Raw genomic sequence first — 22662 nt, forward strand, 5'->3', positions numbered from 1 at the left:
ATCCTGAACGTGTCATTTGTGAAGACAGCGTTATCCCCCAGAATGAAGATGATGCCCGAGTGTCGGCATCTCTCGTTGCAGATGCTACCGAGTGGCTCATGGTAGCACTCCTCGTGGATAAAATATTGCATCGGGATCATTTATTTATAAAGAAAATAGTGTCTATCCTGGCATCATGACCTCCTCCATCTCTCACCCCGTGTTCAAACCCATTCGTATTTGGAAGCTAAAACGTATACATCTGATTATCCCACGGCACCTCGTGATTTAAAAAAGGAAGGGGGGGGGGGAGAAAAAACCCCGACAGCAAATCCTTTAAAGGGATTGCTTTTTATGGGCTCCGTGCACAGAGTTTTGTGTTTCTCTGAGCATGTAAAGGCATCTCATAACACATACAGTGTCAGTATCCTCGGCAGGCTGGAGTCGTAAATAACCACCCTCTTAAGCAGCGCGATATGTATTATTTTTCTCCTGTGAACCTGGGGCCTCCCACACACGATTCTTCCATTGCAAATAATAAAATGTGGGCGAGATCAGGATTCCTAATTCAAGAAAAAACCAGAAGAAATGTTGTATTTAAAACTGCATGAACGCTGGGGTTTTCAGAGCGACACCAGCGAGCAGCGAGCGACGTCTCTTTCTGCCCAAATCTGAACCGCCTAAGCCCTGCACTTTGCCATTTAAATATCTCTTGCTTGGGTTACCACAAAGAGCCTTTGTACAATATTCTGCAAAGCCGTAGGCATAGGATTATGTGTTCTTACATGTCTTATTTTAGGCATCAGCAGCAAAGTATACCAAAGGCAAATTTATGTTTAGAACTATCAATAAAACATAACAGAGAGTCTGCTAAATTAGTAATCATGGAAAACCCGCCCGGTTCTCTCTCACGCGCGTTCTCGCTCTCTCTTCTCTTTTAATATTACAAAGCAACTTTTAAAGTATTTGCTTTGGTGTGAGGGTGGTCTCGGAAGACGACGTGTACTTAAATATCTCAGAGGTACCTGAAGGCCTTATTTTTGGACGGGGAGAGTGTCAAGGGACAGCTAAACAAAAATCTAATAATGGTTTTAAGTTAAATGCCTTCAAGTTAAATACCGTCAAGAGCTTTTGCAATCAAATGTCCGTCACGAAAGGCGTAATGTATCAGCAAGATGGGAAAGATACTGTTTGTCAGCAGTTGTGATTAACGCAAATGAAAAGATAGTCTTGCCCAGGCCTCGACGAGCTGCGTTTCAATCTCACGGACACCAAGAGACGGCACATGAAACTATTTAGCCAAGAGGGAAAACCATGCCCCGTCTTACCGCAAGGCCGCTGGATTTTCTAAGGGGAACGTGAACAGGAAAGGCCAAAGGGAAGATGCTCTCTCTGAGGCAGTGGAGGGTGAGATCCTGGCAAAGAAGAAAGCCCTTTCTTTGTGATGGGTCTCACACTCAGAGGGAGAGCTTTTCCCATCAGGGGGGCGGGTGGTGGAGGGGACAGCCATCTGGTCCCCCCAGCAGGCAGCATGCAGACAGGCGTCTGGGTGTGGTTTCTCTTTGGTGCCGGAATCATTTGCAAGAGGCCGAAGGACTAGGAAACACAGACCATCATCTCCCCGGGCTGCTGGGATGTGAGCGCTGGAAGGCCTTCGAGATCAGTTGGCAAAGTGGTTTTCGTTTTCCTTTGAGCCTCAGAACTGTGTCTCCCCTCAAAATATTATGCAGAACCCTGATTATAAAAGAGAGAAAAGCAGGATGGTCTGGTTAAGGTGGGGCTCGGGGGGCTCGGAGTCCCACCCACTGAGCCCCCGACCCTCCTCCTGCGAGGGCTTCTGAAGGGCGCCTAAGGGCTCAGCAGAACCTACTTGTAAAACCACGGCCCGTTAACTTCCCTTGCCCCCAGTCACAGAGGAAGGAGGGAGGGCTCAGTGAGGGGGAGCGACTTGTGCAAAGTCACACAGCTCACTAAGGGCAGAGAGGGACTGGCAATGCCCCCAAGGGCTTTGCATGCGATAGTTGTTAAGATTCAGAGCAGACCACCTGCTCTGGTGGCCGGTGCCTTGCCCGCGACCATGCTTTGCCGCCTGCAGAAGCCGTGCATATATATCCGTGCCGTTCTGTCTTTACCACTGCTTTATTCTTCCTGGCAGCGAGCAGGACCACTTATTACTAAGCAGATTTAAAGATGAAAAATAGCCCTAGTGACTATTTGCACCTATCATTTTTTTTTTTTTTTAAACACTGGATGCTTGCCATGTCTGTTTCATCCTTTTGGTTTCTCTTAAGGATAGAGAAGCTGGGGCTTCGGCTACCGTTCGGACTTCCGTGGTGCTCTCGGCTCAACGCCTCCCCACATTTCTTTCACCCCACTCGAGCCGTGTGGCTCAGGCCGCCCAGCTCTTGCAGAACGCCAGCCCGCTGACTTCAGTCGGCCAGGCTTCACACCGGATAGAACCACAGATACGATATGCAGAAAGTGTGGCTCAGCCGTATTCCACCCCAAGGGGGACTGACTCTCTTTGCCGTGAGAGAATGAATTCTACCTGCTGAGGATGAGTCTGAGGAGGAGAGAGTAAGCCCCGGGATCCAGTTGTTCAGGTTTACTGCGGACAAGTTCCACCGGCAACCAGAACCCTCACTTGTCCATCCGTCTTACCCTTCCTTCCATGATGCGCAATCAACAGGGCACCGGGGCTTGGAAGTGGAGGGTTTGGGGTCTGGAATCATGTAAACAGGGTCACCACTAACTCCTGACTTAGAGCAAGTCAGTCCGTTGCTCCTATGTCTCAGTTTTTCCATCGATCGAGGGAGGGCGATAACGGTACTTGTCTCAGAGAGCTTGAGGAGAGCTGAGTTTCTAGCACTTGGTCCTGGAAAATCATCCTTCATGTTTCACTCCGTCTCTCAATTCAGGAATGCGATGCTGTGTGTTAGCAGGGAGGGGGCAAGAGGCTACAGGAGAGTCAGGGCAGATGAGGGCCAGGAGGATATTCACCTTGACCCCAGTTCATTCCGTGTGGAAATGCCAAATGGAGCTCCCTATACCTGGTCAGTACTCTGTGCAGATGGATTCCTGTCCAGGGCTGGGGACTCTGGGGGCCCTAGTGAATGCACCCCTGTAATCTTCTGCTCGGCCTAGCGTCTCTACACATTCGTGAGTCCCTTGGTATTACGAAATCTTAACAGTCTCTGAATCTGTGAGCATCTTTTTATCCAGAATACCACCTTCTGGGACGTCCGGGTGGCTCAGTCGGTTAAGCGTCCAACTCGCGGTTGTGGCTCAGGTTATGATCTCACGACTTTGTGGGTTTGAGCCCCGCGTCGGGCTCCGTGCTAGAAGCATGGCGCCTGCCTGGGATTCTCTCTCTTTCCCTCTTTCTCTGTTGCTCCCCAACTTGCACTGTCTGTCTGTCTCAAAATAAATAAACTTAAAAAAAATACCACTTTCCCATTGTGACTAGCATGCTATTATTTTCTTTCCATACCCCCTGCTAGCTAGTTTGAGTTGGGGTTTTAGCCTTTGTAACCAAGGGAGCCCTACATTTAGATACATCTGCTCCCTAATTCCAACACCAGAGATGGAATCCCTTCCCTGTTGCCCCCCGCCCCCCATGTTTTACTGAAATACCACGTTGGATCGGGTTGATCTGTAGGCAGAAAAGAACTCATTGTCTCAAACATTTCCTGAGTGCCTCTAGAAAAGTAAGAGGCAAACAGCAATACAGCCTATCGAGGGCTCCTAAGGAGAGGGCAGAGAAAGATCTGGGGGTTTGTAAAGGAAAGGGGATTGCTTCTAGCTCGGGGTCTTAGGAAAGGGTTCACAGGGCAGGTGGCTTTGCTCTGGGTCTCGAGGAGAAGGGCACATCGGTGACAGAGGTTCTGGTCAGGACAGTGCCGGGTAGACTGGAGGCAGTGACATCCCTGTATGAGCATGTTCAACGTGCAACATCACTGAGGGACAGATTGGGGTCTGTCCCTACTGATAGTAATAACACGTAACATTACTTGAGTTCTTATTTGCCAGATTTCTCTTACTTGATATACAGATACTCCTTCGTTGGATGCTCCCAGCACTCTGCAGACAGATCCTGAATTTGTTCCCCTTTCACATGAGAGTTCACGTGTGTAAGTGGCAGAGCTGGGATTCCGACTTTTGCCAAGTCATCTGATGCTCATTACCGCGACATCGTGGCTCCCAACGCACAGGGCCATGCCCTGGGGAGAGGCTGGGACAAAAGTGACCCTTGCCCTTCCGAAGCTCACACTCCAGTGTGTGTTGAGAAGAATGTAGATTTCACTCTTTCTCGTGCCATTGTTTTTATGAGTACCAGTTAGGTGACAATACCAGTTCTATGAATACCAGTTACCTGGAGCGGTGTGTGGTTTTTGAGTTTGTGCGAGGATGTTTGTGGTTATATCTCCGGGACGTCAGCGGGTCTGATCATATTGGTTTTCACGTTTTGTCTGGTAGTGCTAACACAAGATTCTCTTTCTTCCCCTCAGGGGCATGAACAAAGACACAGGAAGCGGTCCAAGCTGCTGAAAGTCCTTTTGGGACTGGGAGAGGAAATGTTTGCTGACGTTAGAGTCATCACCAAGCACATGGAGCAGAAAAGTGAAGAGAGAAGCCGGATCCTGGTGACCTCACTGGGCTCCTGGATCATGCCTCACCTGAAGCAGATCCAGCCCTGGATTTTACAGTCACAAAAGTCAGTTTGAGTCAGGCGTCCATTGGAAGACGGAGCTTATAGTTCAGGAGGCTGCGGGGGCCACGGTTGGTTTGGGAAAGTCTCTTCCGAGTCCCAGTTTGCCACACGGTCTTTTCGTGACCTCTCTTCTCCAGGTCTCAGTTTCTTTATCTGTAACATGAGAAATTCAGGTAGAAACAGCAGTAATGATGAGGATGATGGTCACGATTACCACTTATCAGGCATGTTCTGCTTGCCACCTGCTCATCTGCTCTGCTGAGGGTTTGTATATGCAGTATCTCATTTAGTTGGGGCAGCAGCCTCAGGAAGTAGTAACACAAGGCAGCTGATGCCCAGAGAGATTGAATCACTTGTTTAAGGCCATGCAGCACAACTGGTAAATAACAGAGCTGAGATTTACTTCAGGCATCTAACCCGATGGACCCTGATTTTTTTTTTCTTTCTTTTTTTTTTTTTTAGAGACCGGCTTCTTCATGGTAAAACCCCTCTCATGGTCTAGGAGGGCTGGGGCCACCGCTGTCATTCATACTTTATTCTCCCAGCACCAAGCGTAATAGTCGGCAAAACGTAGACATCTAATACATATTGTTTGAATGAATGAATGAATGAATGAAGAGTGGCGAGATGAATTTCGGGAGCCCACGCGGCCCTAAAGTTCTTTGAAACCTGCCTTATGCTCTTAGCCTAATGAGGGCTCCCAGAAGATTTCTTGGGTGAAGGGCAAACCCCTTTCTCTTCCTCTGAACTAGTGTTTGCTCTACTGGCTGTCCCCCACTAATGAGGGGACACAACCCAAGGGGACTGTGTCTCCAGGCTAATTATTTTGTGGTTGCTCTGACCACACCATTCAAAATATTCAGGCTATAGTTGGTGTTTTACATCTTACCACAGTTGCCCTTGTCAACTTCCAAGGGCATGAAGCCATGGCCCAATGGGCTAGCCCTTTCAAGGTCAGCTTCACAGCAAACACAAAGTTAATTGAGCTGGAATAATAATTTTTTCCCCCTTTACTTGATGTGCAGGTGACAATACTTAAAATATCGACATGCCTTAATACTTTTAAATTCAGTTGTTTGCTGATCAGCAGCTCTACTTAAATTGACCAATCTATCTTGCCCGGCTGGAGATCAAGGGATCAGCACTTAATTTCATTCCCTGAATAAAGAATTTTTTTTTTTTATATCCACACGGAAATATCAGAACATGAAAGGTTAAATCAATATGGAGTTTTACATTGCTTAAAGGGCATTTGCATCAAAGCAGCCCTGAATGCAATTCACTTGTTTAATGAATTTTTTATGCTTATTTAATGAATTTCACAAAGGTTTGGTGTTTTTCATAAAACGGATAAGGACTTCCAGTTTTATGAAATAATAAAAATGGAACTGAAGTTATGAAATGAGCAATCTCATTAGTTAGGCATGATATATTCATATGAAAATGTACATGCCTCCCTGTTATTGCCGGGGCACCATTATGCGCACGGTGGCTTGTTATAATAGCACGGCAAATATTCTTCTAGTTAAGATATCAAGAAGTGACAGAAGGAAATTGCATTTTCTCCCCATTTCTAATAATGACATAATTAATGCTCATTTAAAAGAATTACCTGGGCGTTGTTTCCCAAGAGGGCTGAGGCCTAACTCAACGGTAAACGCTCCCTGGGATACTTTTGCACCCCGGCAACCCAAAGGACGTCCCATGGTTTTTAATTTGTTATTTGTGCAAGTCACAGTGATTGCCTGCCCGACAGTGATTTAACCGTCCTGGCGTCCCTGCAGAAAGCGCCAGACTCGATGTATCAAATTGTCCCCATACAGAAGACATAGAAGAAATACCTGTGTCTGATGGAGGAAGAGATTGTGTGCGCGCGTGTGCACGTGCGTGCGTGAGTGCGTGTGTGTGTGTGTGTGTGTGTGAGAGAGAGAGAGAGAGAGAGAGAGAGAGACCGTTTGATTGGCTGGTTGTGGTATCGGTTCGCCCTCCCTTGACTTTTTTTTTTTTTTTAAAGGGGTCGCATACTGCTTTAGATCGCGGGCTTCCTGTTGTGTTGCCAGAACTTGGAGAACTGGTCAGGTACCGTGCGCTGACTCGCCCTTGACGTTCAGAGGTCAGAAAGCGTCCCGAACAACGATTTAGGCTTTGAAACGCAGCCCTGTGCCTGACAACTGTTGGACCACGAGCAAGTTACTTGACCTCTCTGAACCGCAGCTGTCAAACGAGGATCGGACTTGGTAGTTCCTGTCTCCCAGGGTGGTGGGCGAGACTCAGGAAGCCCGTGCGTGAGAAATGCTTAGCACGGCGTCTGGCATCCGGTAGACGCCCCGTAGCGTCGGCTGTTGCCATAGAGGCTGTTGGTGGGAAACCGCGCCTGGCGTCTGCCGCCCGCTCCGGTACGGAGTCCGAACAGAAGTCATGAATCAGAGCTGCGCGGGGCCTCACTGGGGAAACTTGAAACTTTCATCTCTCTCTCTCTCTCTGCCTATTCAAGAGGACAGGCAGCTGGAATGCTTCTCTGGCATTCAACACTGATATCAATCTCAGCAACATTAATAATACAGTGCAACCAAATTAATTGTGGCTTCTCTGATTTCACAGAGCAGACAAATTCAGATGAACAGTTCAGCGAGCATGTGCGGGGGCGCCCGGTGGGTGCTGGGCTCCAGCAGTGGGGCCCTAAAAAAAAAAAAAGACGAGGAAAAGCAGAGCTCTTCGTTCTCAAGGAGTCTGTCACGTTGTAGGGCAATTTGGAACAGGCAGGATACAATTTTATTACCAATAAAACTTCTTCTATCTGTATAGCACTTTGTAGTTTACAGAAACTTTTCAAGAATCGCGTAAGTTGTGGGACCCACTGATCCCTTAGGACTCTTTTGACAGTAGATTGAAATAATTTCATTGGACACAGAGAGGTATTTAGTGCTGTGGTTAGCAAATTGGTTCCTGCAGTTAGAACTAAATTTCAGCATTGGCTTTGCATAGTTCCAGCTGTGTGGCCTCCTGTAAATCACGTAACCTCTCTGAGCATCACTTTCCTGGTCTTTCCAATGGAGATGATAAAAAGACCCACTAAATGTCCTGGCATAGAAGATACGTCTGCCCCCCTTTCCGCCACGCTCTTAAAACCCTGCGTCCGATGTGCCCATAATCCAGGTAGAAAGGAGAGTTGAAGAAAGTAATGGAAGATGCTACCCCCTAGTGGTGGAGTTAGGTAATTCAGAACTTCACAGCAAAGATAAGAGAGTGCGCCATTGCCTTTTGACAGCGTAGTGGTTGGTAAATTTTTACTTCATAAATTTAAAAGACAAAAAAACAAAACAAAACAGAACAACGTAACAAAGAAAAAACCCGACCGCAGGCCATATGACTGACTGGAGTTCGAATTACTTCTGCTATGTTTTGGATTCGCGGATGTGTATGTATATTACGTATATGTATATATGTTATATATGTGTATGTAATATTTATGTGTGTACACACATATGTATATGTAATATATAAAAATGCATATATGTGTATATATACGTGTATATGTAATTCTTTTTTTTTTTTTTAACGTTTATTTATTTTTGAGACAGAGGGAGACAGAGCATGAACGGGGGAGGGTCAGAGAGAGGGAGACACAGAATCTGGAACAGGCTCCAGGCTCTGAGCCGTCAGCCCAGAGCCCGACGCGGGGCTCGAACTCACGGACCGCGAGATCGTGACCTGAGCCGAAGTCGGCCGCTTAACCGACTGAGCCACCCAGGCGCCCCAAGTAATTCTTAAAGCTGTGCCATCTCATACTTTTGAAAGAGCTGACCATTACTGAATATCCAGACATTACGATTTTCTACTGATTCCAATACACGGTCTACTGTGTAATAATAACACACAAAACAGTGAAATTATAAAAATATTCCTTCCCTTGTAGAGTCACTTTAGTATTTATTTTTGAGAGAGGGAGAGAGAGTGCAAGGCAGGGAGGGGTGGGGGGCGGGGGAGGGCGGAGATCGGTCAGCACGGAGCCCGATGTGGGACTTGAACTCAACAAACTGGGACAGCGTGACCTGAGCTGAAGTCAGACACTTAACCAACCGAGCCACCCAAGAGCCCCCTAATTTCACTTTTAATATAGAAACAGTAAAAGTATTCAATTTCTTCATCTTCCTCCAAATTTTCTTCTCTGGAGAAATAGGGTAAGTCTCACTTAGTAAGTTACGCTAATGATAAGAAATGTAATAATATTTCTTTCGGCTCAGGTCTCAACCCCCGAGGTCAGAGATCCTTCTAAGACAGGACACTGCCTCTCCTCTCCGTCTCTTACCTTCACACGTCTGCATGCTTCCTTCCACACCTCCTGTTCTGGATCAGAGCATGTACCTGGAGACTTTTGTGACCAACGCAAGCTCCCTGCTCTAGGCGGGGGACTCCCCTGCACAACTGAGGGCCGCGCCCTGGCATCTGTGTCACGAAAACGCTCCCCTTGTAATTCTGGTTGTCCCCCGACTCCCCGCCGAGATTCTAAAACTAGGATTCTAAAACAATCGGGCAAGAAATCCTGAAAGAATGTGGCACAGACTCTCAACAAAAATGATGAAGGGATAAACTGCTACGTTTTAAATCTGCCTCTACCCACGTCTGTTTATTCAACAGGCAACCCCTCAAGGTCAAGAATAGCCTCATTATTTTATAAGGGAAGCTGCCTCGAATCACAGGTGAGCTCCCCTGTCCCGCCCCGCACCTCCACGTCCCGCACTGGGTCTCCAGGTGCTTGCGCCCCAACCTGGCCATCATCCTGGACTCTGTCTCTCCCCCTGCACCCTCCCAGCACGCACCCACCCCCGCACCCACACGCACACATCAACAAATCCTGCTGGCCCTACCGCGGGAGTCTGTCTGGAAGCTGACCGCTTCCCACCCCATCCAAGCCTCCAGTTTGCCACCTCATTCAGCCTGGATCTTGCGGTAGCCTCCCACCTGCCTTGCCCTTCTCACTCCGTTCCCCTTGGTCCGTCCAGTCCCCGGAGCAGGAGCCAGAGTGGTGCTTTTAGATGCAAATCAGATCACATTATGCCTCTGCACAAAACCCATCTCATTCAGAGCGAACTCCTAAGTCCCTAGGGCAGCCTGGCTAGGGTCCGGGTCTCCTTCAAACTCGCATGCACTCGCCCACTGTCCACGCGCCTTTCCCTCCCTGCCTGGGGCTCTCTTCCCCTTCTCTTCCGCTTTCAGTCCCATCCCGGGGAATGCCTCTCCCTACCCTGTGCCCCGAAGCTGTTTTATTTTTCTTCGGAGCACTTAGAGTCACTTGGCAGAGTACATGTTTAGAATTTCCTTGTTTATTGTCTGCCTGACTTCTTCACTAGGATTTGGGGGCTCCGTGCTCACTGCCTAGAGAGGTCTACACTGTAAGGGTTGGATGACCACTGTTGAAGGAGCAAAGGAAGGAAGGAAGGAAGGAAGGAAGGGAGGAAGGGAGGAAGGGAGGGAGGAAGGAAGGGAGGAAGGGAGGAAGGAAGGAAGGAAAGGAGGAAGGAAGGAAGGAAGGAAGGAAGGCAGGAAGGGAGGAAGGAAGGAAGGAAGGCAGGCAGGCAGGAAGGGAGGAAGGAAGGCAGGAAGGGAAGAAGGAAGGCAGGAAGGCAGGAAGGCAGGGAGGAAGGGAGGAAGGAAGGGAGGAAGGGAGGAAGGGAGGAAGGGAAGAAGGAAGGCAGGCAGGGACGCACGAACGAATGCTTGGGCCCCAGGATAACATTTGTTCAACGTCTGCAACTATTTCCCTGTCTCTGCCCGTCATGGTTCAGGATGAATCTCCATCCCGGAGACTGGAGACCCGTTTCGATCGGGCCTTCTTTCTGACTTACTCTCCAGGCCTGGGGCGGGGAAGTCCGAAGCGTGGAGCGTGAGTTGAATGAGAGCAGACCCCAGGCCAGCCCTTTCACACGCCTCAGAGACACAGGCCGAAACAGAAGAGAAAGCGTCTAGTCCTCGGGCTCTTCCCCTCTCACTCGCCTTGCCCTCCTTCGCGTAGAGAGTCGTTTGTAAAATTCAGCCCAACAAGGTTTCCAGCTAATTGAGGCTTTCCTGACTATCCTATGTGATGCATTGATTAAGCGCCCCTATATGCTCTGCGCCACGACGGAGGGCTGGGAGGTAAAAAAAAAAAAAAAAAAAAAGTGAGCAAGAGGAGGCCTGTGCCCTGCAGGTGCTGACAACTCCAGCGGGGAGAGAGACAGACACACAAGGACTTCTAACCCAGGGCAGAAAGAAGACAGAGCTAAGTAGGCCTGACAGCCCTGTGCTCGGGGTCAAGAGGATCCATTACATCAACTCGTGTTTGGTCCAATTTATTACCACCACTATTACTAATCTAATAATCATTCTGGTAGGCCTGCCTTCTTTGATATCAAAGGCGTATTTTTCTACTGCCAAAATTAATGATAAAGGAAAACAATCCATTGGAATTAAAAGCAGTTGTGCCTGCTGGTTGTTGAGAGGGTCATGGGCTTCTCTTGGGCGGATGGTGGGAGGGGGGGGAAGCCCGTGAATATCCCGCGAAGGACCCGCTTCCCCAAGGACCCCTTCCAGCAGAGGATCCGGGCGCTTGCAAAAAATCAACGTCACCCTGCGTCCGTCTCTATCAGCTCTGCCATTTAATGTTTAACATCTGGGAGGGAAAATATCCTGAAGCTTTTCCAAATACGCGAGGCCCTGCACTCCAGGTTTGCGGGGAGAATCCCAGGCAGGGGCGGCATCTCACGTGCCACGGAGGCCCGTGCCGGCCAAGGCGGGGTCCAGGAAGCCCCCCGCCACTCACGGGAGGATCCGGGCGGATGGATTTCTCGGAGGCTGGTTTGCCTCTCCGCGGTTCCTAGATCGCCAATCGGCCGAACAGCGGCCGGCGTTTCCCACTCGCGCCTTCTGTTCCATTAGCCCTGGAACCACATCACCAGACTCGTCAAACAAGTCCCGGATCGCGGGAGGAACGGATCCGCCGCTAGATAGCGGGGCCAACGCTGAAAACAACTATGATGCAGGAGAAAGCCGGCTTTCTCCTTTCCTGTGACTCATTAACGACGTTGGCATGTTACGTTTCAGGTGTCTCTGGTGAAAACGCCCACGGGGCCATCGAGTAATGGGGGTGAAGTGGGCCAGGCTTCAGGACCTGCAGGCGTTTCGTGGGAGGCGGGGCCTTGGCCAAGCAGGAGGGCCTGCCTCCGCATCGGAGACCAAACCATTGCGGAGCTCGGTCAGCGGCCCGCCAGGCAGGAATGTGCTGGGCCCAGGCAGGAATTAGGAGCTTTCCCGTGATGCAACAGCCGCAGGAAACATGCCCGGAGCCCACTAGAGGCGCAGTTTGCAAACACTCTTCCCGATCATCAAAGCGATCGCCAAAACTTGATACCTATTTGGCATTTACATCTGTAAACGGTCTGCCCCCTTAGGTGGTGTGTGAGGCCCGGTGACACAAATACGCCTTCCCGGTCGCGTGGGAGGCGCAGGGAACACTTTCGTTTTACAGGCGAGGATGAGCTTATTTAGCGATTACCTGTGTGGTCAAAAGAGGCGGGGCGGGAATCCCAAGCCTAAATTCTTTCTCCAAGCGTAACATGCTTTGGTTTCTTCTCTGCCGTTTGGATATGCAACCGCGGGGCACTGGGGATGGCTGGAAATCTGAGGACGCTTTTCCCATCAGGGATAGGTCCCTCGCCCCCTCGCCCCGCATCTGCGTCGGTCTGGAACTACTCCGACCCACAGGGCGCAGTGAGACTGACGCCAGGCTAGCTCTGGGTGGGTGTGGGTTGCAAGTGTGGACTGATGGTTTCTGCTTCCTCTTTCTTGGAGCCTTGGGCTGCTTTGTGACACGTCTGACCAGCCAGCTGGAGACGGGACATGGGGAGAAGCTGGACTTTGCATGCAGAAGGGCAGGTCGGGCTGCACCAGCCTCGCAACCACCCTGCGAAGGGGCCAGGCCTGTGAGTGTTCACTCACACTCCACAGTCACGCTCCTCGGTCCCTCCAGACCATCCAGCTGCCAGCTGAGTGCCATGGGAGGGGCCCCATTCGATGGCACATGGAACAGAAACCTCTCCCGCCTGAGCTCTGCCTGAATTGCTGACATTTAAAACCACAGGCAGTAATAACTTGGATGTTTTAGTCCTTAAATTCCAGGGAAATGTGCCATGCAGATAACCAAAACTCAACTGCATAGCACCTCTGGATACTATGTTCTTTCTCCCTTCCTTCCTCCCTCCCTTCCTTCCTTCCCTCCTTCCTTCCTTCCTTCCTTCCTTCCTTCCTTCCTTCCCTCCCTCCCTCCTTCCTTCCTTCCTTCCTTCCTTCCTTCCCTCTTTCCTTTCTTCCTTCGTTCGTTCGTTCGTTCGTTCGTTCCTTCCTTCCTTCCCTCCTTCCTTCCTTCCTTCCCTCTTTCCTTCCTTCCTTCCTTCCTTCCTTCCTTCCTTCCTTCTTTCCTTCCCTCCTTCCTTCCTTCCTTCCTTCCTTCCTTCCTTCCTTCCTTCCCTCTTTCCTTCCTTCCTTCCTTCCTTCTTTCCTTCCTTCCCTCTTTCCTTTCTTCCTTCCTTCCCTCTTTCCTTTCTTCCTTCCTTCCCTCTTTCTTTCCTTCCTGCCTTCCTTCCTTCCTTCTTTCCTTCCTTCCCTCTTTCCTTCCTTCCTTCCCTCTTTCTTTCCTTCCTTCCCTCTTTCCTTCCTTCCTTCCCTTCTTCCTTCCTTCCTTCCTTCCCTCCTTCCTTCCCTCTTTCCTTCCTTCCCTCTTTCTTTCTGATTTATACCAGTATATCAATATCAACATAATGAATTTGAAGGATGCAGAAAAGCACAAAAAAGAAATGGTCTTCTACCTAAAACTTACCACTATATTTTTTATTTGTCTCTCCAGGTCTTTCCCCATTTCTTTTTCTTAGCAAACCTGAGATCATCCTGGGCTTCCTGCTGTGTCATTTGTCCTTCTCACTTAGTATGTCGTGAACCTTTTCCATGTGACAAAATATTTTTTCAATGGGATTTCTAGTGGTTGCACCGAAAATTCGTGTTATGGATAGACTATGATTTAGGCAACCGATTTCATATTGTTTGAATATTTAGTTTGGCTTCCAAATTTTCTGCGTTATAAATATTGTTATTATTCATAGCCATGTCACAGCCACTAGTGTGCATCAGTGATGGGATTTTAGGACCCATGTTTGCACTGTCAGGCTAACAACTCAAGGACGTCCATTTAATCACTGGGTCTACTTTACTTATTTTTTAGATTTTATTTTGAAGTTTATTTATTTGTTTTGAGAGACAGGGCGAGCGAGCAGGGGCGGAACAGAGAGGGACGGAGAGAGAGGATCCCAAGCAGGCTCCACCCCGCCCGTGCAGAGGCCCCTGAGGCACTGGAACCCATAAACCATGAGATCATAACCTGAGTTGAAACCGAGAGTCCGATGCTTGACTGATGGAGCCGCCCAGCCCCCCCCCTTCCCCCCACGATCGGGTCTATTTCTTCAAAAAGGAAACTTTGGGGACGCCTGGGTGGCGCAGTCGGTTAAGCGTCCGACTTCAGCCAGGTCACGATCTCACGGTCCGTGAGTTCGAGCCCCGCGTCGGGCTCTGGGCTGATGGCTCAGAGCCTGGAGCCTGTTTCCGATTCTGTGTCTCCCTCTCTCTCTGCCCCTCACCCGTTCATGCTCTGTCTCTCTCTGTCCCAAAAATGAATAAACGTTGAAAAACAAAATTAAAAAAAAAAAAAAAAGGAAACTTTGGGCGCCTGGCTGGCTCAGTCGTGGAGCACACAACTCGATCTCAGGGTCGTGAGCTCGAGCCCCATGTTGGGCGTGGAGATTACTTAAAATAAAATCTAAAAAATAAATAAATAAATAAATAAATAGAAGGAAACCAGACTTCAGGAAGATTAAATTGTATGTCTGAAGTCACACACTGATTTGAATCCAGCCTTGTCTGATTCTACAGTCTCAACTCCTCTAACATGCTGCCGTTTAGTGGTTAAAAAATAAATTATTAAAAGAACAATTGTTTCTCTGTTGTATAGTGAAGCCAAACATTTTTCTGTATCTTTAAGCCATTTGCATGGCTCCTTTGCCTGGTTACCTGTTCGTGTCTTTTGACAATGATTTCATGTTATGTTCATGCTTTTCTCATTTATTTGTAGGTGTTCTTTACATATTAAGGGCGTTACTCTGTTGCCCAGCCTTCTCTCAGTGTTTCGTTTTACTTTTTGACTTCAGTGTGCTGCTTCTCTACTCATAAATTTTAAAATTCAAAGGTGTTTTCTAGCAAAGTGACAAAGCAACAACATTCTCAAAGTCGGCAAAACTTCAGAGCCGGGAAGAACTTTTGAGGTTATTTAATGTTTACTGAATGTTCACGTGTGAAAACAGAGGCCTGGATAATGAGGTGACTGCTCTCTAGGAAAGCACGCAGAGAAAACTGTTTCAGGAAAAACCACATGTTTCCTTATGTACCTTTGTGCATCAGAGGGGAGAAGAAATTTGTGCAATCTAACAAATCAAAATTTCAGAAACAGAATCTTATGCGTCTGGTTTTTCAATTCCTTGGTCAAGGGGTGAATTCACTTAATGACCCAATTAGACCATCTCACACAACCTCAACATTATCTGGTACAGGGAACCCTTTTAGCATTAAGTCTTCCAGGGAAGTTCAATGCCAACTCATAGTTGCCCAGGCTTATGCACAGGTCTCCAACCAGTCCAGATCAGGGCCACTTGGGTGTGGGGTGAAGCTTTCCCTTCATGTCCCAGGGCCCACAGGGGCTGAGTTCTCCACCCTCAATTCGGGATTCTGCATGGGTGGCAGATATTGGGGGTGTTAGGGGTGGAAGTGTCTACACTGGGCTGTCCGCACAGAGCCCGACACAGGGCTCGAACTCATCAACAGCGAGATAATGACCTGAGCCAAAGTCAGACGCTCGACCGACTGAGCCACCCAGGCGCCCCAAGTGAACACCTTCTTCTACCTGAATCACCATCTGGCTTCTCCTTTCCTTCCCCCACCCCCTTCTTTAGTCTTTAGAGCGGAAAAATGTATCCCCAAACCAGCAATCTTTTTCTGCTTTAGTTATCAACTGGGGGAGTGAAAAGTGGCCCGTGAGAAGGGTCTGACAGAAGGAAATCAAACAAAACAAACAAAAGACAATTCTTTGAGATGCACCCCTGCAGTAGAACAAAGCAGATAAAAGCACAGTTGTTGTGGGGGGCGCTTTTATGCTTCCAGTTCAATCCTCATTCCCTTCCCTAACCTGCACTAGCAGTTTCTACAAGAACAACCTCATGGGAGCAAAAGACTGCACAGGAAAATGTAAAACCCTGTGGCATAGTCCACTGTCTCCTTTTAATTCAGGATGCCGAAGCCCAGAGAGGGGAATGCACTTGCCTGAGGTCACACAGCAAGTTAATAGTTTGGCTAGGTCTTAAATTCAGCTGACCATTCCAGTGCTCTGTTCCGGGTAATACTTTGCCAGCCAAATAGAGATCAAAAGACGCCAAGTTAAAAAATAGTCATTTTAGGGGCGCCTGGGTGGCTCCGCTGGTTGAGCTTCCGGCTCTTGATTTTGGCTTAGGTCCCGATCTCGTGGTTTGTGGGTTCAAGTCCCACTGCAAGCTCCGTGCTGACAGTGCAGAGCCCGTTTGGGATTCTCTCCCTCTCCAAATAATCAAAAAAAAAAAAAAAAAAAAAAAACCACAAAAAACAAAAAAATTTGTAAACAGTCATTTTATTAAGAAAATTTCACAAAAGCGTACATGTAGAGAAACGATATCAAGAATCCCCACGTATCTATCTTACAGCATCAGCAATTGCTAACTCACATGTACAAAGTCAGCCTAAAGCTGCCAGGTGCTCTGTAGCGACATGCCCGGAGTCTAGCTGGACAGGAGGCTGGGGTACAGAGACTTAAGCGGTTTCTTTTAATTAAGTGGCTTCTTAGCACTCTGGCAGAGGAGGGCTGTGAATCAAGACAATTTCACTTCTTCCTCTCCAACATGTACACATTTTAGTTTGTTTTCTTGTCCTAGTACCCAGGTTAGGACCTCTAGTACCCTGTTGAATGAAAGTGAGACTTTGTCTAGTTCCCGATCTTGTAGGAAATAGGTTTAGCTTTTTGCCATTAAGTATAAACTTAGCTATAGATTTTTGCACAGATGCCCTCTCATACATGCCCTTAAAATTTTTCTTCTGTTCCTAGTGTGTGGAGAGTTTTTACTACGAATGGGTACTGAACTTTCTCAAACATGTTCTCTGAATCTGTTGAAGTGAACATATGACTTTTTCCTTTGCTCTGTTAATGTGCTGAATTAGGTTGATTTTCAAATGTTAAACCAATTTTGCAATCCTGGAGTAAATTCTACTTGGTCGTATTGTATTATGCCTTTTTATTTATCACTGGGTTTGATTGCTAACATTTGGTTAAGAATTTCTGTGCTCGTGTTCCTTAGGAGGGTTGTTACCTAATTTTTTTGAATTGCCTTAGCATCAGGTTAATGCTGACTTCATAAAATGAGTGAGAAAGTAACTCCTCTTTACTTCCTGAAAGAGTTTGTGTGGAATTGTATTATTTCCTCCTTAAATGTTTGGGAGAATCATTAAAGTTACTGGGTCTAGCATTCTTCTGTGGGACACTTTTATTTTTTTAATGTTTATTTACTTTTGAGAGAGAGAGAGCGAGAGAGAGCAGGGAAGGGGCAGAGAGAGAGGGAGACAGAGAATCCTAAGAAGGCCCCCCACTGCCAGCATGGAGCCCAATGCAGGGCTCAAACTCATGAACTGTGGGATCTTGACCTGAACCAAAATCAAGAGGCAGATGCTTAATCAACTGAACCCCTTTGTGGGACAATTTTAAATTATAAATTCAATTTCCTCAATAGATATAAGGCCCTTTAAATATTATTTCTTTTTTTTTATTTATTAAGTGATACATTCAAGGAATTTGTCCATTTCATCTAAATTGTCAAAAGTGTTAGCATGAAGTTATTAAAAATTTTCATTATCATATTTTTAATGTCTGTAGAAACTGTAGTGATGTACCCTTTCTCATTTGCAATACTAGTAATTTGTTTTGCTTACTCTCTCTGTTGCTCTCTTTTCCTTCTAACCCTTTCCCTTTGAATAGCTTAACTTGAAATTTATCACTTTTATTGATCTTTTCAAAGAAGCGACTTTTGGTTTCATTCATTTCCATTTTTGTTTGTGTATTTCTGATGTTCACTCTTTATTTCCTGCCATTTCCTTTGGGATTAATGTCTTATTTATTCCTCTTTCTTCTTACCATAAGCTTTAGACCTTTATGCTTTTCTTTTTTTTTTTAAGTTTATTTATTTAGTTTGAGAGAGAGAGACAGAGACCATGCACACGTGCATGTGAGTGGGGAGGGACAGAGAGAGAGGAAGAGAGAGAATCCCAAGCAGGCCTTGTCCTGCCAGCACAGAGCCTACTGTGGGGCTCGAAACTTTGAACCATGCGATCATGACCTAAACCAAAATCAAGAGTCAGACTCTCAACTGACTCAGCCACCCAGGTACCCTTCTGCTTTTCTAATATAAGCAGATAAAGCTTAATATTTCCCTCGAAATTCTGCTTTAACTGAAGGCCACAGATTTTCTATGTTGTATGTTCATTGTCACTTAGTTCAAAACACTTTCTTAAAAAAAAATTGTTTTAATGTCTATTTTTAAGAGAGGGAGAGAGAGAAAGAGTGTGTACAGGGGAGGGGCAGAAAAAGGGAGACATAGAATCCAAAGCAGGCTCCAGGCTCTGAGCTGTCAGCACAGAGCCTGACACAGGGCTGGAACTCACAAACCACAAGATCATGACCTGAGCTGAAGTCAGACACTTAACCGACTGAGCCACCCAGGCACTTCTAATTCAAAACATTTTCTAAGTTTACTCCTGATATTTTCCTTGACTAATAGGTTATTTAGAGTGTGTTCCTTAATTTACATGTAGTTGGATATTTTCCATATGTGTTTTATTATTAATTTGTTCCCCCTTCCTGCTTTGTGGCCAGAAAGTGCCAGGTAGAAAGCTAGGGTGAGCTCACCTCCTATATCTTTCTCCTCTCAGAGGTAGAGTTGCCAGATAAAATACAGAATACCCAGTTAAATTCAAATTTCAGATAAACAGTGAATTTTTTTAGCATAAATATGTCTCAAATATCAGATGGGAAATATTCATACTAAAAATTATTTATTGTTTATCTAATATTCATATTTAGCAGAGCATCATGTATTTCTTTTACTAAATCTGGTAACACTACCCAAAGATCACACAGTTCTACTTTGCCATTGGTTCAATGTCTGAAGACAGTTGATTCAGGTCTTTTTTTCCTCTCAGTTTTCTAGTTGTTTATCTTGGGAGGGAAAGTCTGGTACTAGTTACTGTCTTGGTGAGGATCAAAAGTGTCACGTCTCCTTTTTAATTTTTATTTCATTAAATTTTTTAAAAATGTTTATTAGTTTTGAGAGACAGAGAGAGAGACAGTGCAAGTAGGGGACGGCCAGAGAGAGAGGGAAACACAGAATCTGAAGCAGGCTCCGGGCTCTGAGCTGTCAGCACAGACCCTGATGCGGGGCTCAAACTCAACGAATGCCAAGATCATGACCTGAGCCAAAGTTGGATGCTTAACCGACTGAGCCACCAAGGCGCCCCAGTTCCGTGTACTTTTAATACAAGTCCCTTATACTACTCTTGTCTATTTTTCTCTTGTTCTTATCTGGTCTGGTACATAGCTGTTACTTGTGTTTTGTTTGTTTGTTTCGTTTTTTTGGAACTTGCAGAGATTTTTGTTATTTAATCAAATTTGTCAATCTTTTCTTTTATGACATCTTAGCTTCGAGTCACAATTAGACAGATCTTTGCCCTTCCGAGGTGATAAAGAAATATTCTATCCTTTTCTTCCCGAACGCTTATGACTTGAACCTAAAAAATGTAAGTATTTGGTCAAGTTTCAGTGGTTCAGGCGTGAGGTATGCAGCAGCTTGATAACTTTTCTTCTCCACATGGATTGTGAGCTTCATGTGTTGGGCAGACCATTGCTTCTCTGTTGCTTCGAGATGTGGTGGAGACAGTCAATTTAGGGTAAATTCAGCCAATTCGTATTTTCCCCCAGGAAACAATAAATGGTTTGCTGCCTCCCTTGTCTCCCCCGGAGGTCCCCTCCCCTCCCGGGAGGTCCTCTTACTCCTTTAGATCTTGACTTGCATTGGGCTGATCTTGTTTGCTATTAAGCCTCTTGTTCATGACATTTAGGGCTGCACCTTTTAATTGTTTTTTTTTTGTTTTTTTGTTTTTTTGTTTAATATGAAATTTATTGTCCAGTTGGTTTCCATACAACACCCAGTGCTCATCCCAACAGGTGCCCTCCTCAATGCCCATCGCCCACTTTCCCCTCCCTCCCACCCCCCATCAACCCTCAGTTTCCTCTCAGTTTTTAAGAGTCTCTTATGGTTTGGCTCTCTCCTTCTCTAACTTTTTTTCCCCCTCCCCCTCCCCCATGGTCTTCTGTGAAGTTTCTCAGGATCCACATAAGAGTGAAAACATATGGTATCTGTCTTTCTCTCTCTGACTTACTTCACTCAGCATAACACTCTCCAGTTCCATCCACGTTGCTACAAAAGGCCATATTTCATTCTTTCTCATTGCCACGTAGTATTCCATTGTGTATATAAACCACAAGCTCTTTATCCATTCGTCAGTTGATGGACATCGAGGCTCTTTCCATAATTTGGCTATTGTCGAAAGTGCTGCTATAAACATTGGGGTACGAGTGCCCCTATGCCTCAAGGGCTGCACCTTTTAATATTCCAACCTCAAAACCTCGGTTTCGGGAGCTTAAGAAGTCTGCTCTCAAACGATGGCTTTTGCCTTGAGTGTGCAACGTCTGTTTCGAAACCGAAATGAGACTGTTCTCTCTCTCTCTCCCTTCTGCACCTTGAGGGCAGTCACCTAGGATGCTGGCCCCTGCGGTCGGTGTTGGGGGGTGGGAAGATGGGAGGCAGGGGTGGCACGAAATTGAGATCACGGAGACCCCGGGCCAGTATTTCAAAATATGCCTCCGTGATGCCACATCAGTTAACATGGTTCTCTGGAAGGTTGGAGGCTTAAGACCTTTCCTTCATTTGAACGCTACGAAGCAGAGCCCTGAAGGCCTCTGCTAGCCCTGACTCTAGCCCCGCTCCCACCAGATCACCACGGGAAAAGTGTGCCACTGTGTGGTCTCTGAGCCTCAGTTTCCACATCTGCACTGCCTCTTTCCCAGGCTCCCCGTGAGAATCCAAATACGTCAACCAAGGCTAAAAGCACGACACACATGTGAGGCATTACGATGATCTTCATTCTCATCAAAAACATTTATCCAGGCCCCCCCTCCCCCCCGTGTTCACAACACCATTCCAACGCATCTGTTCTAACACATAACAAATACCTCTTTGAGATGTTTTTAATTGCACGTTACTTCCTTTCAGACCTGATTCATTTCTGATCCGAAGAGCAACAAAGAGAGCTTTTATCGCCGAGGTTCATTTCTGGAAATTAAATTTCCATTTTCAACACTAATGCTACTGTAATGCGTGCGGGTTTCTGTCTCTTATTGTGTCTGACAGCGACCGGCCTGGCAGCGTAAGTGACTGAATGCGAGTATGTAAATGGACAACATAAAAAGACATTTTTGAAAAGCGGGCGAAAGAAAAACATTTAAAGTAGGAAATTAGAGCAGTTATTGGATCCCACACCATGGTTAATGAGTGCGCGGAAAGCAAACAGTTTCTGGCTCTGGGACCCCAAGCGTTACGGCCAGGGCAACACGTCTCCTGTTTTTGGAAGGAAATCAGTAATAGCCTCCACACATGGGAAGCCTTCAGTTTGCATTTTTTAATGCCTCCAGGGAGGACAGGGTTTCTGGTTTCAAATCTGTTAAATTTTTCTTTAAAAGACGGGTTTTGTTCAGAAACCCAAACAGAAATTAGCATATTACGAATATACGCGGGTCACGGGTTTGCCCCTGCGCTCAAAGATTTCATCAAGCGTGGCTTGCAAAACATGAGTGAGTTCTCGAGAAGCAGGATGGGACTCGGCCACTTTGGCCTAATTAGGTAAAATCCCTTAAAAGCCCCACGCCCTGTTTTTTATTAAGTCTTACGTGTATAAAAACTGGCCAAATGCCCATCAGTATGTTAAAAGCGGCTGGGGAGTTAGGAGCTATTTTAATTTTCTTCTTCTTGTTTATCCATGTTTTCTAACTTTTTTTTTTTTTAATAATAGAAGAACGTGGCATTAGAAACAAGGAAAAAAATAGGAGGTACTTAAGACAAAGAAAAATGAAAACTCACCAATAGTTCTGCTTTTTTTTTTTTTTTACATGAAATTTATTGTCAAATTGGTTTCCACACAGCACCCAGTGCTCATCCCAACAGGTGCCCTCCTCAATGCCCATCACCCACCCTCCCACCCCCCATCAACTCTCAGTTTATTCTCAGTAATAGTTCTGCTTTTGAATTCTGCCCCTGGAGCACTGATCTTAAAACAGGTGCCACCTCAACTCCGTCCAAATTAATAAAAGCTCTTTTACTGAGCACCTACTAACTGTGACACTGTGCTTTTCTCCTGTTCTGATACTCATCTTTGTTTTTACTTTCACAAATGAGTCTTGCGCGGTCCGAAGACCGGATGGCACCTGGTGTGAAAGTGACATAGGGATTCCTGAAAAAAAGAAAAGCCCTTCCTGCCTCCCGTAAATATAGGCCGAGCGTGTCTTATCTATAATACTCTAAGTGCTGGAGTTGAACTCCTAAAAACGTGCCTATTCTGTTAAACTCTGGAGCACAGTGGTTCTGGAGTCACGACTTAGTCCCATCTTGCTGTACGAACTTGGTCCAATCATTCGCTTAGATTCTTATCTAAGAATCTAAGATTCCAATCTTTCCAATCATTCGTAGATTCCAATCTAAGATTAGATTCCA

General features: G+C 46.5%; 1 long non-coding RNA gene across 1 annotated transcript; it reads right to left on the reverse strand.

Annotated features, from left to right (window-relative positions):
* Positions 1 to 469: 469 nt before the first annotated feature.
* Positions 470 to 12464, reverse strand: LOC113595267 (uncharacterized). Its single transcript, XR_008293501.1, has 3 exons — positions 11490 to 12464; positions 4020 to 4843; positions 470 to 1713 (listed from the first exon to the last, which is right to left on the reverse strand). It is a non-coding gene; the product is annotated as an uncharacterized LOC113595267 (long non-coding RNA).
* Positions 12465 to 22662: the final 10198 nt, after the last annotated feature.

The sequence above is a fragment of the Acinonyx jubatus genome, chromosome E2 (genome assembly GCF_027475565.1).
Source record: "Acinonyx jubatus isolate Ajub_Pintada_27869175 chromosome E2, VMU_Ajub_asm_v1.0, whole genome shotgun sequence".
In the NCBI taxonomy this organism is placed as follows: Eukaryota; Metazoa; Chordata; class Mammalia; order Carnivora; family Felidae; genus Acinonyx; species Acinonyx jubatus.